We start from the raw sequence: 19,778 nt of genomic DNA on the forward strand, positions 1-19,778 counted from the left end.
CTATAGAAACTTTTGCAATCCGTCTTAATGTTCCCTGCAAGCTTCTTCTCATACTCCATTTTCCCTGCCCTAATCAAACCCTTTGTCCTCCTCTGCTGAGTTCTAAATTTCTCCCAGTCCCCAGGTTCGCTGCTATTTCTGGCCAATTTGTATGCCACTTCCTTGGCTTTAATACTATCCCTGATTTCCCTTGATAGCCACGGTTGAGCCACCTTCCTTTTTTATTTTTTCACCAGACAGGAATGTTGTAGTTCATCCATGCGGTCTCTAAATGTCTGCCATTGCCCATCCACAGTCAACCCCTTAAGTATCATTCGCCAATCTATCCTAGCCAATTCACACCTCATACCTTCAAAGTTACCCTTCTTTAAGTTCTGGACCATGGTCTCTGAATTAACTGTTTCATTCTCCATCCTAATGCAGAATTCCACCATATTATGGTCACTCTTCCCCAAGGGGCCTCGCACAACGAGATTGCTAATTAATCCTCTCATTATACAACACCCAGTCTAAGATGGCCTCCCCCCTAGTTGGTTCCTTGACATATTGGTCTAGAAAACCATCCCTTATGCACTTCAGGAAATCCTCCTCCACCGTATTGCTTCCAGTTTGGTTAGCCCAATCTATGTGCATATTAAAGTCACCCATTATAACTGCTGCACCTTTATTGCATGCACCCCTAATTTCCTGTTTGATGCCCTCCCCAACATCACTACTACTGTTTGGAGGTCTGTACACAACTCTCACTAACGTTTTTTGCCCTTTGGTGTTCTGCAGCTCTACCCATATAGATTCCACATCATCCAAGCTAATGTCCTTCCTAACTATTGCATTAATCTCCTCCTTAACCAGCAATGCTACCCCACCTCCTTTTCCTTTTATTCTATCCTTCCTGAATGTTGAATATCCCTGGATGTTGAGTTCCCAGCTCTGATCATCCTGGAGCCACATCTCTGTAATCCCAATCACATCATATTTGTTAACATCTGTTTGCACAGTTAATTCATCGACCTTATTACGGATACTCCTTGCATTAAGACACAACGCCTTCAGGCTTGTTTTTTTAACACCCTTTGTCCTTTTAGAATTTTGGTGTACAGTGGCCCTTTTTGTTCTTTTCCTTGGGTTTCTCTGCCCTCCACTTTTCCTCATCTCCTTTCTGTCTTTTGCTTTTGTCTCCTTTTTGTTTCCCTCTGTCTCCCTGCATTGGTTCCCATCCCCCTGCCATATTAGTTTAATTCCTCCCCAACAGCATTAGCAAACACTCCCCCTACGACATTGGTTCTGGTCCTGCCCAGGTGCAGACCGTCCGGTTTGTACTGGTCTCACCTCCCCCAGAACCGGTTCCAATGCCCCAGGAATTTGAATCCCTCCCTGCTGCATCACTGCTCAAGCCACATATTCATCTGCACTATCCTGCGATTCCTACTCTGACTAGCACGTGGCACTGGTACCAATCCTGAGATTACTACTTTTGAGGTCCTACTTTTTAATTTAGCTCCTAGCTCATTAAATTCGTTTCGTAGGACCTCATCTCTTTTTTTACCTATGTCGTTGGTACCAATGTGCACCACGACAACTGGCTGATCTCCCTCCCTTTTAAGAATGTCCTGCACCCGCTCCGAGACATCCTTGACCCTTGCACCAGGGAGGCAACATACCATCCTGGAGTCTCGGTTGCGGCCGCAGAAACGCCTATCTATTCCCCTTACAATTGAATCCCCTATCACTATTGCTCTCCCACTCTTTTTCCTGCCCTCCTGTGCAACAGAGCCAGCCACGGTGCCATCAACTTGGCTGCTGCTGCCCTCCCCTGATGAGTCATCCCCCCCCAACAGTACTCAAAACAGTGTATCTGTTTTGCAGGGGGATGACCACAGGGGACCCCTGCACTACCTTCCTTGCACTGACCCGATAATCTGCTTTACCCCTCGACAGTGCGGCACTCCCTTAGTACTGCCCCTCCGACAGTGCGGCACTCCCTCAGTACTGTCCCTCCGACAATGCAGCGCTCCCTCCGTACTGTCCCTTCGACAGTGCAGCGCTCCCTCAGTACTGCCCTCCGACAGTGCAGCACTACCTCAGTACCTACTCTCCGACAGTGCAGCACTCCCTCAGTACTGCCTCTCCGACAGTGCGGCACTCCCTCAGTACTGCCCTCCGACAATGAGGTGCTCCCTCAGAACTGCCTCTCCGACAGTGCAGCATTCCCTCAGTACTGCCCCTCCGACAGTGTGGCACTCCCTCAGTACTGCTCCTCCGACAGTGCGGCACTCCCTCAGTACTGCCCCTCCGAAAGTGCGGCACTCCCTCAGTACTGTCCCTCCGACAATGCAGCGCTCCCTCAGTACTGTCCCTTCGACAGTGCAGCGTTCCCTCAGTACTGCCCTCCGACAGTGCAGCACTACCTCAGTACCTACCCTCCGACAGTGCAGCACTCCCTCAGTACTGCCTCTCCGACAGTGCGGCACTCCCTCAGTACTGCCCTCCGACAATGAGGTGCTCCCTCAGAACTGCCCCTCCGACAGTGCAGCATTCCCTCAGTACTGCCCCTCCGACAGTGTGGCACTCCCTCAGTACTGCTCCTCCGACAGTGCGGCACTCCCTCAGTACTGCCCCTCCGACAGTTCGGTACTCCCTCAGTACTGCCCTCCGACAGTGAGGTGCTCCCTCAGTACTGCCCCTCCGACAGTGCGGCACTCCCTCAGTACTGCCCCTCCGACAGTGTGGCACTCCCTCAGTACTGCTCCTCCGACAGTGCGGCACTCCCTCAGTACTGCCCCTCCGACAGTACGGCACTCCCTCACCTCCCTCAGTACTGCCCCTCCGACAGTGCGGCGCTCCCTCAGTACTGCCCTCTGACAGTGAGGTGCTCCCTCAGTACGGCCCCTCCGACAATTCAGCACTCCCTCAGTACTGTCCCTCCGACAATGCAGCGCTCCCTCAGTACTGTCCCTCCGACAGTGCAGCGCTCCCTCAGTACTGCCCTCCGACAGTGCAGCACTCCCTCAGTACTTCCCCTCCGACAGTGCAGCACTCCCACAGTACTGCCCCTCCAACAGTGAGGTGCTCCCTCAGAACTGCCCCTCCGACAGTGCAGCTCTCCCTCAGTACTGCCCCTCCGACAGTGCAGCACTCCCTCAGTACTGCCCCTCCGATAGTGCAGCACTCCCTCAGTACTGTCCCTCCGACAGTGCAGCGCTCCCTCAGTACTGCCCTCCGACAGTGCAGCACTCCCTCAGTACTGCCCCTCCGATAGTGCAGCACTCCCTCAGTACTGCCCCTCCGACAGTGCAGCACTCCATCAGTACGGCCCCTCTGACAGTGCAGCACTCCCTCAGTACTGTCCCTCCGACAGTGCAGCACTCCCTCAGTACTGCCCCTCCGACAGTGCAGGACTCTCTCGGTACTGCCCCTCCAACAGTGCGACACTCCCTCAGTACTGCACTTGGAGTGTGTGCATAGATTTTGTGTATCAAGACCTGCACGGCAGGAAGCTTGCCCGCTACGGGCTGTGTTGTGAACTGAGGGAAATGAACATCACTTCGAGCTGACGTTTGCGAAGTGGCTTGGCCTGTGGGTGGAGCTAAATGAGGAGAGCGGTTCGATGGGAACCAGCTGTAGGATTTGGGAAAGTGTGATGGAGCTGAGGAGAGAGAGCGAGAGAGTGAGTCATAGAATCAGTGAGAAGCAGCCATCGTTTATAATGACTGTCCACAAACAATGTACATTGGCGTTACTCAGAGAGGGAATGTAACTGATGCTTGAACTCATTTATTTAAAAGTGACAAATTGCCCTGAAAAGCACTTGCAGAGTAGAACATCTTAGACGTAGAGACAGTCTGATTTGGGATGCAGTTGTAGAGAGTCTCAGACACACCCCACCTGGAGCAAGTGTGTTCCATTCTGGGCCCCAGGATACATCGGCCTGAGAGGGGGAGATTCACCAGAATACCGGGTAAAAGGGGTAAAACTATGGGGACAGGGTGCACAGACTCGGCCTGTTACCCCTTGAGTTTAGAAGGTTCAAGGGGTGATCTGATGGAGGTGTTTAAAATGTTAAAGGGATTCGGTAAGTTAGAAACTGTTTCCTCTGGTGGGGGGAGTCCAGAACAAGGGGGCGGGACCTTAACATTGAGCCCGGCCGTTCAGGGGTGATGTCACAACTTCTTCACACAAAGGGCCGGGGGAATCTGGAACTCACTGGGTCACTAGTGCAAGAAAACCTTGACCTGTACGTACACTGGCGGAAGGGGAGCTTTTTCAAATCTGGCGAAGCATCAGCTTTTAAAGGGCTGCAGTTCATCACTGAAGCTGTGTCGGAGTTAACTGGTCCCAGCAGAGCCTGTCTGGTGGGAACATTCCCTTTGGTGCTGAAGCATTGGGAGATAATGCCACCAAGAGATGGCGCTTCAATTTGGGATTGAAGGCCTTATTTGGGATGTAAGGCTTTATTGGGATTGTAGGCCTCACTATTTATATGAAGGCAACGTCCGAGTAGATGTTGCAGACACCAGGAGAGGCCTGGAAATCAACTGAGGGAGCTGGAGAGGAGCAGAGGAGGAGGAGGAGGAGCTGGAGAAGAGCACATGCCTCTCCGAGTGCACAGGCCGACACCGTTCATGCTGCCACAGTGCAGCTCACATACACGTGCCACTGTGCAATGCTCGCACTTGAGCCAGACAGAAGCTGAGCCCCGTGGATCACTGTTGAGACTCTGAGGAACATCAGCACATTCGGGCACTGATTGGCGTGGCAGGCACTCTCTGGCATCGTGAGGGGGCAGGCTAAACCCGATCCAAACCCGATCGCTGCTGGGTTGTTGACACTGCCACTGGGATGGTAGAGGGAATGATGCTCAGTGTTGTTCTCTCCCTCAGTCAGGACCCGACATGGAGACCAGCATCCTCTACCCCTCAGGTCTCTAAATCCCCGTGGGGCAAAGCTTCGGACGGGATGGGACGGACTGACGGACAGGATAGAGCGCACTGAGGGTTCACAAGGTGAACCTTCCGTGGTACCTGGCTGCAGGTGATTCAGATGGGAACAGGTTTGCTCAGGAGCCATATCTATAATATCTATACCATTTTCCTGCTAACTTTCTCTTTCCACAGATGCTGCCTGACCTGCGGGAGTTTTTTTGTCCATTGAGCTGAAACTCTGTTGTTCTTTCTCCACACAAGCTGACCCTCGCCAAGCTGGACCTTGCCAAGCTGGACCTCACCAAGCTCGACCTCGCCAAGTTGGTCCTCGCCAAGCTAACCCTAGCCAAGCTGGACCTCACCAAGCTCGACCTCGCCAAGCTCGACCTCCCCAAGTTGGTCCTCGCCAAGCTGACCCTCGCCAAGCTCGACCTCGCCAAGCTGAACCTCGCCAAGCTCGACCTCGCCAAGCTGAACCTCGCCAAGCTCGACCTCGCCAAGCTGAACCTCGCCAAGCTGGACCTCGCCAAGTTGAATCTCGCCAAGTTGAAGAAAAGACCAAGAATGTTTGATAAAATGTTTCAATACCACAATAAATCTTATTATCCTGTTCATTGGATCATTTTCCTTTTTTCATGAGTGGTTGAAGGATTTAGTCAAAGTGCAGTTAGTTGGCAGCCCACAACTTGCACTTAATTAGCTAGAGGGTAAGGGGATAAGGGAGCGGAGATCCTAATATGTGCCTCCTTATTAATCCAATATGTAATAAACCCAACAAGGGAGATTCACTGTTGGATCCAGTAATGGGGAATGAACCAGAGAAGAAGAGATGTAAAAGTAGGGGAACATTTAGGCAATATTGACCATAATATAATACGCTTTAAGATGGCAATTGAGAAGGACACATATGACACAAATCAGGTTAATATTTATATTGGAAAAGCTGATTTTTAGGGACTGAGAATAGAAGTCTGAGAGTGGGAAAATAAAAGGGGCAAAATTATTGTAAACATTTAAAACACATTTTAAATGAGTGCAGGAATAATATCTTCCACTAAAAGGAACAGGCAAACTAAATACTAATGAATCTCCATGGATTAATAAAGCCAAAAAAAACAATTGAGGGTAAGGAAAGAGGCCCACATTCAGTACATAGACAGCAGGGGAGTGCATGATGAGAGAGAATATGAAGAGATTAGGAGAGACGTCAATTAGGAAGGCAAAGAGGAACTATGAAATTAAATGTTTTAATTGATATGCCAGTAAAATTAAGGGACAGACAGGGTAATACTACAGGTGACAATAGAGAGATGACAAAAATATTATTTTGCTTCAGTATTTATACCAGGGAGATAGAACAGATGGGCATGACAATGTTAATACGGATTCTTTTTCCCTCAATCTGTTTCAGCGAATACACTGACACACGAACACCAAAGCAGCTTATAACAAAGCAGTCTTTATTATTTGTTCACCGGCCGGGACTTATCAGAACAAAGGAACGCTCTCCCTCAGAGTGCATCCACTTCCCTCGGACAAGCCCCGTTACAATGAGGGGCGCAACGGTTATACACTTTCAGTACGTAATACAATTGAGGGACATTCAGTTCACCCTATCCTTTGTGATCCCTCCTTCCCTTTGTCCACTCATTAGCCGATACCTGGCCTTCCTTGTCCAATTAGATACGGGCAAGTGGTTATAGCAACTTTTTCTCACAAAGAGCTTTCTCACCCATTGCTTGTAAATGTTACAATTTTACTGGCGTAATTAGTAACTAAGACCTTGAGCGAGTCTGTTATTTGTGCTGATGTTGTAATATTTGCAGTCTGACATTCTTTTAGTTATTCTTCCATGATTCCTTTGTTCACTTCACTGTCTCTATTGCTTATACATTTTCACACATTCACATTCCCCCCTTTTATCATTCCATGATAACCCTGGTGACTATTCCAGGAGTATCGCATTCAGCCGTTCGCACTCTCTTTCCTGATCCTCCTTGTCGAGTAGGTCTTTAGTTTGCTGGATCATAACCTGGGAGCCCATGGCCACAAGAGGGTTTGCTAACCTTGCCATCATGACTTTACAACAAGGGTTAAAGCAACCAATAATTTGCATTGGCCCCCCTCCGCTCATGCTAGTCTGGCTCAGAAGCCACTTGACAGTCTCAGTTAGGGTCAGTGGAATGGGGCACAAAGGAATTCCCCCTTTGGAATGTATAGGGATATGTGAACACACCCAGCAACTAGAAAAGTTCCCGTTTCACGCATAAACATAAGACATATATAGGAACGTGTTTACATGGAGCTCTCGCTTCAGTCTCACTTCCCACGCGCCGCACTTGACGTACACCAACGCTACTATACAGACTGTGGCACACAGACACAGTTTCATCTTATCGCTCTAGGTTAACAATTACTCGAGAACAAAATGTTTCTTGTAGCATCTCTATGGACAAGGATAAATAGTCCGAATATTTTGCTGATTCAAAGAGTTCGGTTTTCTCGCCCTCTGTTCTCAGGTCACCGTCGGTGTAGCTGGTTGTCTATCACTACGGGCAGGGGTTCAAACTGTTCTCCTCGGGACCCACTCGGTTAGTCGGGACGATCCTAGGAATGACCTTATTCAGCTATGGAGAAGAGGATGTCTGGAACAGAAACAGGGGTTAGGACAACCAGTAAAATAGGTTGGTTATAGGGTGACAAGTTTACAGTGGTGCAGGTGAACCCAGGCGCTCCTCCCCTTAACCTTGGCGGCAGTGGGGGTGGTAAGCAACACCTGAAAAGGCCCCTCCCATCGAGGCTCCAATCCCTTCTGCATCCATTTCTTAAACAGGACATACTTTCCTGGTGCCACGAGAGACGATTCAGGTAAGACTGGGAGGTCGAGGTGAGCATCTCGAACCTAGTTGTGGGCTATTCGCAGAGCCTGAGTCAGGGAAAGAACATGGGTGGTCATTTCCTCAGTCATGTGGTGGAATTGGACAGTGGAGGGGACATTCTGATTCCAGGGGGTCCTAAGGGGTCTACCATAAATGACCTCAGCAGGGGTCAGTCTAGCCTTACCAGTAGGAGTAGTGCGTATCTGGAATAGGGCTATGGGAAGGAGTTTAAGCCAATTGAGTCCGGTTGATGCTACCAGTTTTGCAAGCTTGGTTTTAAGAGTTTGATTAGCACGTTCAACTAATCCCGCAGCTTGGGGTCGGTAGGCACAATGCAGCTGCTGGTTAATGCACATCTGGGAACAGAATTCTTTGTTAACTTGGCCAATAAAGTGAGGACCATTATCAGAACTCAGTCGAGCTGGGATACCATATCTAGGAACAATTTCCCTCATTAACACCTTAACAACAGTTTGAGCCTTATTGTCCAGGGTAGGATAAGCTTCGATCCATTTGCTAAACACATCCACTATTACTAACACATATTTGTAACACTGAACTCTTTGCAACTCAATGTAGTCCAACTGCAAGGTCTCAAAGGGACCTTCTGGTAGGGGCGTCTTACCCCAATCACAGGGGACTCCCTTCCCTGGATTATGCTGTTGGCAAACAAGGCAGCGACTACTGATGTTCTGGGCCAGCGCCTGGAGTCTAGGGTGCCACCAAGTGGCCAAAAGCTTGTCACTTGTTGTCCTTGCTCCACAATGAGTAGCAAAATGCATACATTCAATAACCCATAGGGCCAACTCGTCAGACATGCAAGTCTGTTCCGCGGGAGTGGTCCAGAGTTTAGAGACATTGTCATAAGTACATTCATAATCTTTCCACAACAGTTTATCTTTTTCAGGAGCGTCCTCCTGTGCTTTAATGACATCTTGGATGGTTGGCATTGGATTTTCCGAGGCTAACTTATCCTTTGCAGGATTTTTAGTTTGACTCATCATTCTGGGCACCACCATTTGTTGTCCACGAGAGGCCTGTTTGGCCTCTTGGTCAGCACAGCGGTTTCCTATATCAACCGGAGATTTTCCAGTGGTGTGGGCGGTACATTTAACAATGGCAATGCGCTTGGGGAGCATGAGGGCTTGCAACAAGTCAGATACTAGCTGCTTATGGGATATCTCATTCCCATTTGAGGTTAAGAATCCCCTATTTTTCCATAATTATCCGAAATCATAGGCTACCCCAAAGGCATACCTAGAGTCAGTATAGATATTGACCTTGAGGTCTTTAGCCAAGATACAGGCTCGGGTGAGGGTGAATAGTTCAGCTTGTTGAGCGGAATAGGCGGTCTCAAAGGCGGCAGATTCCAGGACCTGATTCTCCTGGTCTACTATGGCATATCCCGAATTTCATCCGCCTTCTGGGTCAATGGAAGAGCTTCCGTCAACATACATAATACAGTCAGGGTCCTCCATTGGTACATCAACTAAATCCTCCCTGACCGAGGTAGCTTCTTGAATTAAAGATAAACAGTCATGACTCGGTTCTTCCTCATCTTGGGGTGGCTCGGTCAGAAAATAGGCCGGATTAATGGCAGTACAGTGCCGAAAGGTCAGCCTAGGATTATTTAATAGGTAGATCTCATATCTACTCTGCCTGGCCATGGTAAGATGTTGAGTCTACAGTTGACCCAAGAGATGTGAGAGGTGTATACAACAATATCCTGCTGGAGGGTAAGGTTGCCGGCAGATTGAAGGCTATTGTAGATGGCAGTTAATATTTGAGTACATACGGGGTGCCCCAAGGCAACGGGGTCTATTTTAGAAGAGTAGTAGGCAACAGGCCTATGCTTATCCCCATGTTTCTGAGTCAAGACAGCGGTAGCACAATCTTTCAGGATCGTACAATACAGTTGAAAGGGCCGGTCATAGAGGGGTCGGCCCAAAGCCGGAGCTTGCAGCAGGGCTGTCTTTAGTTCCTTAAAGGCTTGGACATCTGCGGTTTCTATTTCAAAGCTGCCTTCCTTGGTTGTGTACGGTGTGAGGTGCTTGGTCATCAGGGCAGCATTAGGGATCCAGGATCTACAGTAATTGATCATCCCCAACCACTGCCGCATTTGTCTAGCCGTGCTAGGGACTGGAAACTGGCAGATGGGTTCGACTCGGCTAGCCTCCCAGGCTCGGTGGGTGCCTAATAAAATGATCCCAAGAAATTTGACTTGAGACTGGCCAATTTTGACCTTTGATGGGGAAACAGGGAGGACAAGTAATTCAATAACTGATTAGCATCCTCCTGATTACTTGGTTCATCTGCACTGGTTACCAGTAAATCATCCACATACTGAATTAAAGTAGATCCCTTAGTCAGCGTGAGGGACTGTAACTGTCTCTGCAGGCACCTTGAGAATAAGGTCGGGGAGTGGATGAACCCTTGGGGAAGTCTAGTCCATGTATATTGCTGTCCCTGGTAAGTGAAGGCGAACAGGTACTGACTTGCCTGGGCTAGCGGCAAGGCGAAGAAGGCATGTTGGAGGTCTATTATTGCGAAGATCTTGGCGTTTGCTGGGATTAACGACAGTATTTGTGCTGGGTTGGGAACCAGAGCGTGTAGGGGCTGGACGATAGCATTGATGGCTCGAAGGTCCTGGACCAAACAGAACTGATTTGTTTTGCCTGGCTTAGGGACTGCCAGTATTGGTGTATTACACGGGGACTGACATTGAACCAAAATCCCCTGTTCCACTAGTCCCTTGATCAATCGGTGGATACTTGGTATTGCCTGTGGTTTCAGTGGGTACTGACGGATGGAGGGCCAGTCCACATTGTCCTGTACTAGGATCTCAATCGGATCAATTGGAGTATAGCCCACTTGGGAGGGGTCCTCTGCCCATATGTGAGGATCCACGTAATCGGGTGTATTGGTACCGGTATGGTGGCATAGTACCGTCAGGACCTTCTCAGGTCCCTGTGAAATTGGACCGTCCGGCCATGTCCCACAATCTGCAAATCCGGGCTGGTAGGGTCAGCCTCGTCTATAGCTTGGCGCACCATAATTCCTAGATCTCTGGCATGGTGGGGAGGTAATACTTCGCGAGTGACGTGGGATGCCACCGTTGGGGGCTGCCGCCACAACTTTCTATTCATTTCCACGAAATCTGCTTTCCCCTCCGGTCCAGACACTCTGGCTCTTAGGAGGATTTCCCACTCCTCCCCCATGTGATCCTGGTAGAGATTCTGGAAATCCTGATTCTTACCACTAGAATCATAGGCTAGGGTCACATGATAGGGCGCTTGGGGCAAATCCAGGGACCACCATTGAGGGGTCCGGGTAGTGTAGCACTGCCGTTTAAAGGTTCCTTGCTTTACAATGATCCCATCATCCCCGCATTCCAGATGCAACTGAAATTTACAGAGGAGATCCCTAGCCATCAAGTTACAGTCCAAATTGGTGCTAATAACAAACCGATGTTCCACAGATTCTTCCTTGTAATTTACTTTAACTGGTTCTGACACTGGGAATGTTGAGACTTGTCCCAGAAACCCTGACAGTCCGTGTCTCGGTGGAGGTGGGGAGTTTAAGCTTCGACTGCACAGAGGACATGGAAGCTCCTGTATCTATTAAGAAGGGTTGCCACTTATTTTGAATTTTTAGCGATATCATTGGTTCCTCATCCGAGGAAGGTCCTCGTACAGTCAAGCTGCTAGGTCAGTATTGATATTCGGGTGACAGTTGGGCAAAGGGGTTGTTCTGGGAGAAGTTAGTATAAGATCCCCGTCCTCTCCCCCCTTGCCCCCCTCCTTTTCCTCCTCTTCCTTTTTCGTGCCGATGGGAGGGGCATTCCCTGCTCCAATGTCCTTCCTGTCCACAATTAAAGCATTGTCCACTCCTTCCCCAGCCCTGGCCGCCTCCCATACCCGATTGAGGGCCATAAGGGGCTCCACAGTTTGCGGGGTGTTGGTTATACTCGTATTTTCGGTTATCCACCCATCCCCTTACACAGTGCTGTGGTTCCATTCGATATCCCCTTGGGGCAGGTTTCGGTCTTTCCCCGGGTTGGTGACGCACCTCCCCCCTCTCCTTTCTTTCCCTGCCAATAATATTTCACTGCTCTCTCCATCTGGGCCTGACTGTTATCTGCCCAATTCATATTATTGGTCCGGATAGCGTGAGCAATTGAATGGGGTAGGCACTGAAGTAGAATAGCGCAGAATTGAGGTGAATTATCTCCCGCCCGGAAGGCATTATCTCCAGATTGACCTCCGTATATTTCAATTAATCTTTCCATGAATTCGTCGGCATTTTCGTCTCACTGCGGCCATACTGATGGGCTTCTGAAGGGTCGTGCCGAGGGCGTTGAAAACAGCGTTTAGGCGGTCCTGGGCGTTATTAGGGTGTGCAGCCAACAATGCGTCATGGGTTGCCCGTCTTAGGTGAGCTAGAAATCGGGAGTGCTCAGTCGGGCTCAGGGTCTGCTGTACCAGGGCCCACAGGTCCCTTGATTCTGCATTATAAACTGCAATGGTAGTCCGGAGATGATCTATAAACTTGACAGGTTCCCTTTTTCGATCTGGCATGGTGGCCAGAATGGCCATAATTTCACTCGGTTTCCAAGGCACATAGACATCTATGTTGGGGTGGTCTGCAGCTTGTTGTGCGACAGGGTTTGGTATTGGTCGAACCGGGAGCTGCCGCTGGGGCTTAGGGGTGGGGGTGTCAATCTTGGAAGACGTTTCTGGGTCGGAGGGTGGCTCGGAGCTGTCTGACCGCACAGCACCTCCGCATCCCGATCGGCGGGAGGCTTTGTTTTGCCTTTCACGACTGGCATTCTGACTAGCGGATTCACGGGATTACTTGTTCCTTTGAGATATAGATCTGCCCTTCCGAGTGTGAGATCTGGTCCTCTCGGCTACATGGCTCGTGAACTGGGGATTTGAGTCGCTATCAGAGGATGAAGGGTCTGTCTGGGCTTGTTGGTTCGTTGGTGTGGGGTTAGGGTTATCCTTACCTCCTACCGCCGGAGTGTAAGGTGGAGGTTGGAAAGGGGACTGTGGTAAGGGGTCAGGGGCTGCGGGAGGCGCCGTTGGGCATCGAGTCAGTGACCATTCATCAATTTCATCATCAGCCTCTGTCAACGCAAAGCCAACCATTTGACTATGTAGTCGGTCAATACATTTCTCAGAGGTCCCAGTGGATCTCTTAGTACATTTTTCATGCACGCATTCTTTTTTTAAGACGTCTACGGTTTTAACATGTCCTCCTTCTGTCAATGAGAATCCTAATTTAATGGCGTTTTCCTACCAACTTGACAGAAGTGATACATCTTTTAATTTTTGACAATAATGTCACCACGTGGCAATTAAATTCTTGTCCCTTTTCCCTCGTCCCCTTTTCCAAATCAATTCCTGTGCCCTTTTTGCTACCTCCACGCTTCTAGTGCCTCCTAGAGGCCATTGGTGATCTCCTAATAATTTGTTCAGGGCTCCAGATAACAGTCTAAATTGTTCATCTCTTTCAGGGAATTCTTCACTTAACTTTTGTAGCGGACTACCCGCATTCATAGTTTTATCTAACTGATTACACATCCTCGCGTCACCCCGCATATTGTCAAAGATCTAATTAGTCCCGATTGTCCCCGCGTCACCCTGCGGTGGTTTAGGTTACCTTATCCAGAGCCTAGGCGGACCAAGTGATATACAAGATCGATGCCGTACCTGGCATAAGTACAATTTTAAATTTACACAGTCCCGCGTCGTCCCGCGGTTTAATTTTACGTAATTTCCTAACATCCGTGTCGCCGCGCGTTTTTTTTCCCTCCGCGTCGCCGCACCGTTCACATCGCCGTGTGATTTAAACTAGCCCTATCTAACCTAGCCCTATCCTCCACGTCGCCCCACGGTTCGCGTCGCCGCGCGATTTAAACTAGCCCTATCTAACCAAGCCCTATCCTCTGCATCGCCCCGCGGTTCATGTTGCCATGCGATTTAAATCCGATCAGTGCCTAGACGGACCAAGTCATATACAAGGTCGATGTCACACCTGACTTGGACACTTATTCCCTATTTTCTGCGTCGCCGTGCGATTTTCTATCCCTCCGCGTCACCGCGCGGTTTTCCTGTTTGCGTCGCCGTGCGATAAGCCTTACTTAATTTGTTCTAGGTTCCAGACTTCCCTATCCTTCCGCGTCGCTCCGCGGTTCGTGTCGCCGCGCGATTTAAATCCAATCAGTGCCTAGACGGGCCAAGTGATATACAAGATCGACGTCACACCTGACTTGGACACTTATTTCCTAAGTTTAGAAGGTATTCGCCAGATTGACCTGGATCTCGTTCAGACACTACCTGAGAACCAGCGAGTGGCCAAACTTTCCTCAGACTTTTGGAACTAAAGGAAACTGAATTGGTATTTTAAAGGGTACTCACTCCAGTGGCCACTTTCCTCCCATCTCGTCCAAGGCTAGTCTGGCTCTTAAGTCGCAAGTCTTCGGCAGTCGTCTGTTGAGATCCCACTTCTGACACCAAATGTTAATACGGATTCTTTTTCCCTCAATCTGTTTCAGCGAATACACTGACACACGAACACCAAAGCAGCTTATAAAAAAGCAGTCTTTATTATTTGTTTCACCGGCCGGGACTTATCAGAACAAAGGAACGCTCTCCCTCAGAGTGTGTCCACTTCCCTCGGACAAGCCCCATTACAATGTAGGGGCGCAACGGTTATACACTTTCAGTACGTAATACAATTGAGGGACATTCAGTTCACCCTATCCTTTGTGATCCCTCCTTCCCTTTGTCCACTCATTAGCCGATACCTGGCCTTCCTTGCCCAATTAGATAAGTGCAAGTGGTTATAGCAACTTTTTCTCACAAAGAGCTTTCTCACCCATTGCTTGTAAATGTTACAATTTTACTGGCGTGACTAGTAACTAAGACCTTGAGCGAGTCTGTTATTTGTGCTGATGTTGTAATATTTGCAGTCTGACATTCTTTTAGTTATTCTTCCATGATTCCTTTGTTCACTTCACTGTCTCTATTGCTTATACATTTTCACACATTCACAACTTTGCATGATGAGATCAGTAATGAGAAGTGTATTTAAAATAAAAAAGGGAATATTACATAAATTAATCAAACTCAGAATAAAACCCCTGGTCCAGATGGATTGAGTCCATGCATTTTAAAATAATCTCGGGAAGATTTGGCAGAGCCATTACATTTATTTAATAATTCATTCGAAAAAGGTGTAGTGCCAGAGGACAGGTGGATAGCTAACCTAATACCTATATTTAAGAAGGGGGTTAGAACATGTCCAGGGAATTAGGAAAAATAATAGAATCCCTACTAAAGGAGAAAATAGAAGAACATCTAGAAACCAAAAATATAATGGCCCTGAAATCCCGGCCCTCTGCTTCCCCCGTGCGCTCGACAGAAAATGGTGAAAAAGATGCACAACCTACCTTATCCTGCAGTGCCCACCAGTGATCCCAGTCCTGACGACCACTCTCCCTGTGCATCGCAGCGCGTGCACATCAGCACGGACATATGCTGGAGCTGGAGTCACATGGCTCTGGGCAGCCAATCAAAGTACAGTCTGTTCTCAGTCATAATGGGAACCCTGTGAGTAGGAATTCCCATTATTATGATTGAGAAACACCCCCAAACACAAATAAACAATAGAAAAAATACACCACATATTTAAGATTAAATGAAATTGAAATTAATGTCTTAGAAAAAAATATATTTTTTTGATTATTTAAAACGTTTTTAAATTATGGTTTAAATTAAACTTACCTTAGTGGACAGGGTTTTTAAACTTAAAATGTTTCTTTTTAATTTTATTTTTATCTGTTTTTGTATGTTTTAAAACTCTTACACTGGTAAAAGTACGCTATGCGCATGCTTTTATCAGGCGCAAGCGTTCTCAGGATATTGACTGGGCAAGAGATGGGTAAATACCCCAATCTTGCCCATGCGAATGTCTTGGCTGTGGGGACACGGAGGGTCTGTCAAGCCAGAGCTTGACAAATTGGAAAAGCTGCACATTGTGAGCAGAAAACCAGCTTTTACGATGCCTTCCCGGGTCCATACACACCCCATACACACTCCGTACACACACCGTGCACACTCCGTACATAATCCGTCCACACCCCATACACAGTCCATACACACCTTGTGCACACTCCATACACACCACGTACATACTCCGTACACACACCGTGCACACCCCATACACACTCCGTACACACAAAGTGCACACTCCGTACACACTCCGTACATACTCCGTGCACACTCCGTCCACACCCCATACACAGTCCGTACACACCCCGTGCACACTCCATACACACCCCATGCACACACCGTGCACACTCCGTACACACCCCATACATACACCGTGCACACTCTGTACACACTCCTTACACACCCGGTACACACTCCATGCACACTCTGTGCACACACCATGCACACTCCGTGCACACTCTGTGCACACACCGCACACACTCCGCACACACTCCGCACACACCCGGTACACACCCCATGCACACTCCATACACACCCCGTACATACACCGTGCACACTCCGTACACACTCCGTACACACCCGGTACACACTCCGTAATCACTCCGTGCACACTCCGTGCACACACCGTGCATACTCCATGCACACTCCGTGTACACACTGTGCACACCCCGTACACACCCCGCACATACACCGTGCACACTCCGTACACACTCCTTACACACCCGGTACACACTCCGTAATCACTCCGTGCACACTCCGTACACACCCCGTGCACACACCGTGCACACTCCATACACACCCCGTACATACACCGTGCACACTCCGTGCATACTCTGTGCACACACCGTGCACACTCCGTGCACACTCCGTGCACACACCGTACACACTCCGCACACACTCCGCACACACCCCATACACACTCCGTGCACATACCGTGCACACTCCGTACACACTCCGTACACACCCGGTACACACTCCGTAATCACTCCGTGCACACTCCGTGCACACCCCTTACATACACCGTGCACACTCCGTACACACTCCGTACACACCCGGTACACACTCCGTAATCACTCCGCGCACACTCCGTGCACACTCTGTGCACACACCGTGCACACACCATACACACTCCGCACACACCCCATGCACACTCCATACATACTCCGTGCACATACCGTGCACACTCCGTACACACTCCGTACACACCCGGTACACACTCCGTAATCACTCCGTGCACACTCCGTGCACACACCGTGCACACTCCGTACACACCCCTTACATACAGCGTGCACACTCCGTACACACTCCGTACACACCCGGTACACAATCCGTAATTACTCCGTGCACACTCCGTGCACACACCGTGCACACTCCATGCACACTCCGTGTACACACTGTGCACACCCCATACACACCTCGTACATACACCGTGCACACTCTGTACACACTCCGTACACACCCGGTACACACTCCGTAATCACTCCGTGCACACTCCGTGCACACACCATGTACACTCCATGCACACTCCGCACACACTTCATACACACCCAGTACACACTCCGTACACACTCCATGCACATTCCTTGCACACACCATGCACACTCCTTGCACACTCCGTGCACACACCGTGCACACTCCATACACACCCAGTACACACTCCGTACACACTCCATATACACTCCGTACCGACCCGGGGAGGCCGGGATTTCAGGGCCAATGAGCAGTCAGCATGGATTTTAAAAGGAAAAGTTTGCTTGACCAAACTTAATTCATTTTTGATGATGTAACAGAGAGAGTAGACAAGGGTAATGCAGTAGATGTAATTTATTTAGATTTTCAAAAGGCCTTCAATAGGGTCCCCCATAATAGACAGATGCACAAGGTCAGAGAATGTGGGTCAGGGGACAAGTAGCAGAAGGGATCATGAGTTGGCTTCAAGACAGAAAGCAGAGAGTAGGGGTAAAAGGTATCTATTCAGAGTGGCAGAAGGTGCGTAGTGGTGTTCCAGCAGAATCAGTGCTGGGACCACTGTTGGTCATCATTTATATTAACCATTTGGAATTTGGAATCTAAAGCACAATTTTTAAATTGCAGTTTCTAAATTGGGGGATAGTTAATACTGAGGAGGCCTGCAACACTTTACAGGAGGACATTAATTAACTTGCAGAATGGGCAAATGAAGTTCAACACAGATAAATGTTGAGTATTACAGATACGTATTACATTTTGGTCGGAAGAATAGGGAGGTCACTTATTACTGGGAGGGTGCGGGTCTGGGTGGGGCAGAGGCACAAAGGGATCTCGGAGTACACATACACAAATCACTAAACGTTGCAACAAGGTTAACAAGGCCATAACAAAAGCAAACCAGGCACTAGGGTTTCTTTCTAGAGTTATAGAATGCAAAAGTAGGGAAGTTATGCTGAACCTGATCGAACCTTGGTTAGACCACAGTCAGCACGGATTTGTTAAGGGAAGGTCGTATCTGACTAACTTGATTGAATTTTTTGAGGAGGTAACAAGGAGGGGCAATGAGGGCAGTGCGTTTGATGTAGTGTATATGGATTTCAGCAAGGCTTTTGATAAGGTCCCACATGGGGGACTGGTCACGAGAGTAAAAGCCCATGGAATCAGGGCTAAGTGGTAAGTTGGGTCCAAAATTGGCTCAGAGGCAGGAAGCAAAGGTAATTGTTGATGGGTGTTTTTGTGACTGGAAGATTGTGTCCAGTGGGGTTCCACAGGGCTCAGTGCTGGGTCGCTTGCTTTTTGTGGTATACATATATCAATGATTTAGACTTGAATGTATGGGGTATGATTAAGAAGTTTGAAGATGATACTAAAATGGGCTGTGTGGTTGATAATGAAGAAGAAAGCTGTAGGCTGCAGGAAGGTATCGATGAACTGGTCAGATGGGCAGAACAGTAGCAAATGGAAAACACAATAAATAGTAGGACACTGAGAAGTGTAGAGGAACAAAGGGACCTTGAAGTGCAGGTCCACAGATCCCTGAAGGTAGCAGGCCAGGTAGATAAGGTGGTTAAGAAGGCATATAGAATACTGGCCTTTATTAGCCGAGGATTAGAAAACAAGGAGGTTATACTTGAACTGTAAAAACACTAGTTAGGCCACAGCTAGAGTACTGCGTGCAATTCTGATCACCACATAGCAAGAAAGATGTGATTGCACTAAAGAGGGTACAGAGGAGATTGAGGAGGATGTTGCCGGGACTGGAGAATTTTAGCTATGAGGAAAGATTGGATAGGCTGGGGTTGTTTTCTTTGGAACAGAGGAGGCTGAGGGGAGACCTTATTGAGGTGTATAAAATTATGAGGGGCCTGGATAGAGTGGATAGGACAGATCTATTTCCCTCAGTAGTCCGTTCACTCTCCCATGTATCCCCTTGTGGGCTGTGTGGTTGATAATGAAGAAGAAAGCTGTAGGCTGCAGTACTGAGGGAGCACCGTACTGTCGGAGGGGCAGTGCTGAGGGAGCGACTGCACTGTTGAGGGGCCGTCTTTCAGATGAGGCATTAAAACAAGGGCCTTACTACTCTCAGGTGGATGTAAAAGATCCCACGGCACAATTGGAAGGGTCACTGGATAAGGATCATAAAGAGGAATGAGAGCCATGTTTTCCCTCCTTACTCCAGGGTTTGCTGGTAATGAATTGAAGCACCCCGCCTTTCTCTGAGGATTGAGAGTAGTGATGGTGATATTGGACAATAACCCAGAAGTCATGACTTTAAATTCCTCCGTAAAGAATAGAGTTCACTCAATCCGAGCTGGCACCAGGAAAATAAGAATTAAAGCCGTCAGATTGTTGTAAAACCCGACAGCTTGACCAACGCACTGCCAGGATCCCCTGTTCAGCCTGGCCTCCACGTGACTCCAGTCACACACCACGGGTTTGACCCTCAGTGCCCGCGTGACGTGGCCTGGCAACGGGGAATGGGCAATAAA

Source organism: Pristiophorus japonicus, chromosome 22 (assembly GCF_044704955.1).
Source record: "Pristiophorus japonicus isolate sPriJap1 chromosome 22, sPriJap1.hap1, whole genome shotgun sequence".
NCBI classification, from domain to species: Eukaryota; Metazoa; Chordata; class Chondrichthyes; family Pristiophoridae; genus Pristiophorus; species Pristiophorus japonicus.